The following is a 2176-nucleotide window of genomic DNA, read 5'->3' as shown; positions in this document are numbered from 1 at the left end:
TAATTTTTTTCTAACTTATTATCAATCACTAATTCTCTCAATAAAATAATTTTGTACGTAAATTCAAATTTTTTGGTACTTTTTAACTAGACATTCTTTACAAAATCACTATTATAAAACATATTTGGCTCAAATACTCCCTTAATTATTTACATGATCAGCAACCACGGTCTAAAGTCCAAACAAATACTTTTAACAGGAGGACTTTATTTTTTCAAATCTCGAGGCTTTTAAAATAGGTTCATTACAACACAAAATCTCTTACGTGTGACTTTGTTGGAAAATTTTGAATGTGAAATTGTAACAACAAATTCATAGGTTTCAATTCTCTAGTAAATTTGTATTTGAATTGGTTACAAAGCCTTAATGACTATTGTAGTATAATTTGATTTTAATAAAAATATAACTATGAAATTGAAATCTCCATCATCCTAATATTATATAAGAAGGCATTCTCCTCCTCATCCACACACCAAACATTGAGAGCTCTCTCTCTCTCTCTCTCTCTCTCTCTCATTTTTTTCAAGAATCTTGTTCTTACTGGGTTAGATAAATACTTGTTCTAGCTCAATGATAGAAGCACGAATATTCTCAGTTCGTCTAAAGTACTTTAATACCTATTATCCAGTGACTAGAATAAACTTCATAAGGATGGTACTAACAATTGTTGCCTTCCGCAATCTTTAAGTACATCGAATGGATGTGAAAATAACCTTTCAAAATGAAGATTTGAAAAAAGATATCTACATAGAACCACCTAACAATTTTAGTACATTGGGTAGAAAAAATAAGTCTATAAATTGTTGAAATCCTTGTATGATTTAAAACAAGCAACAAAATAATGGCATGAAAAATTTAATAGAGCTGAGCAAGTGAATTTAAAATCAATGAATATCAAAGACAATGAGAATGAATATGTTAATCTTTGTCTATTTGTTGATGACATCATCATTGTTGATCGTAATGATAGAATGATCAAATCTAACAAAGATTCGTTAAATTCAAAATTTGACATAAATGATATGGGAATGATCTATGTTATTTTAGGAATAAAAATCTCTAGAATATCATATGGGTCTGTTTTAAATAAGTCGCATTGTGTTGACAATATTCTTGAAAATTTTAGTAAAGATGATACCGACATTACCGTAATATTTATAGTTATAAGTGTACATCCATCCAAAAATAAAGAAGAGTATTTCTCAAATAGATTATTCTAAAGTGATTAGTAGGCTAATGTACTTAATGGGTTATACAAGACCTAACATAGCTTATGCAGAATGTAAGCTAGGTAGATATATGAGTAATCTTGGAGATGACCATTGGCAGGCAATTGTGAAAATGCTAAGGTACTAAAAATATACTCCTAACTATGGACTACACTATACATGATATCCAACTGTCCTAGAGGGATACAGTGATGCAAATTGGATATCTAACATAAAAGATTTAAGGTCCACTAATGGATATGTGTTCACATGAGAAGGTTCTGTTGTGTCTTGAAAATCCTCAAAACAAACTGTTATAGCCAGATCCACAATGAAATCTGAATTTATCGTACTTGATAAATGTGGGGAAGAAATAGAATGGCTACGCCATTTCTTAGATGATATTTCAAAGTGGTCAAAGCCCGTACCTGCAATATGCATATTTTGTGATAATCAATATGCAATTGGTAGGGAACAAAGCAGCATGTATAATGATAAGTCGAGACATACACATCGAAAACATAATAACATTAGATAACTAAACTTTACTGAATTATCTTTGTTTACTATGTGAAGTCAAAAGATAATATTATAGATCCGCTAACCAAAGGGTTGAATAGAGAGTTAGTCGAGAAATTATTGAGGGGAATGAGACTAAAGCCCATAGAAGAATAGATCTATATAATGGAAACCCAACCTTGATAATTGGAGATCCCAAGACTAGGTTCAAACGAACAACCTAATTGTAAAGATTATGCTAGATCACTATGGGATTCATTCCAGTCCATTCCTATTATGTAAGCAGTGATACCCATAAGAAAAAATGGATAAGCTAAGCTTTTAATGATCCTTTTGTGTTAGAATATCCAAGCAAGTAATGCAGATTACTCTTAATTAAGAGATCACCTATGTGAGAAAGAAGTGGGATTGCTTCAAAAAGGAATTACAAGGGCTTAATTCATTAAAAA

Source organism: Olea europaea, unplaced genomic scaffold, assembly GCF_002742605.1.
Source record: "Olea europaea var. sylvestris unplaced genomic scaffold, O_europaea_v1 scaffold3055, whole genome shotgun sequence".
Lineage (NCBI taxonomy): Eukaryota > Viridiplantae > Streptophyta > Magnoliopsida > Lamiales > Oleaceae > Olea > Olea europaea.
The sequence above is the reverse complement of the archived record's forward strand: the minus strand, read 5'-3'. Positions refer to the sequence as shown.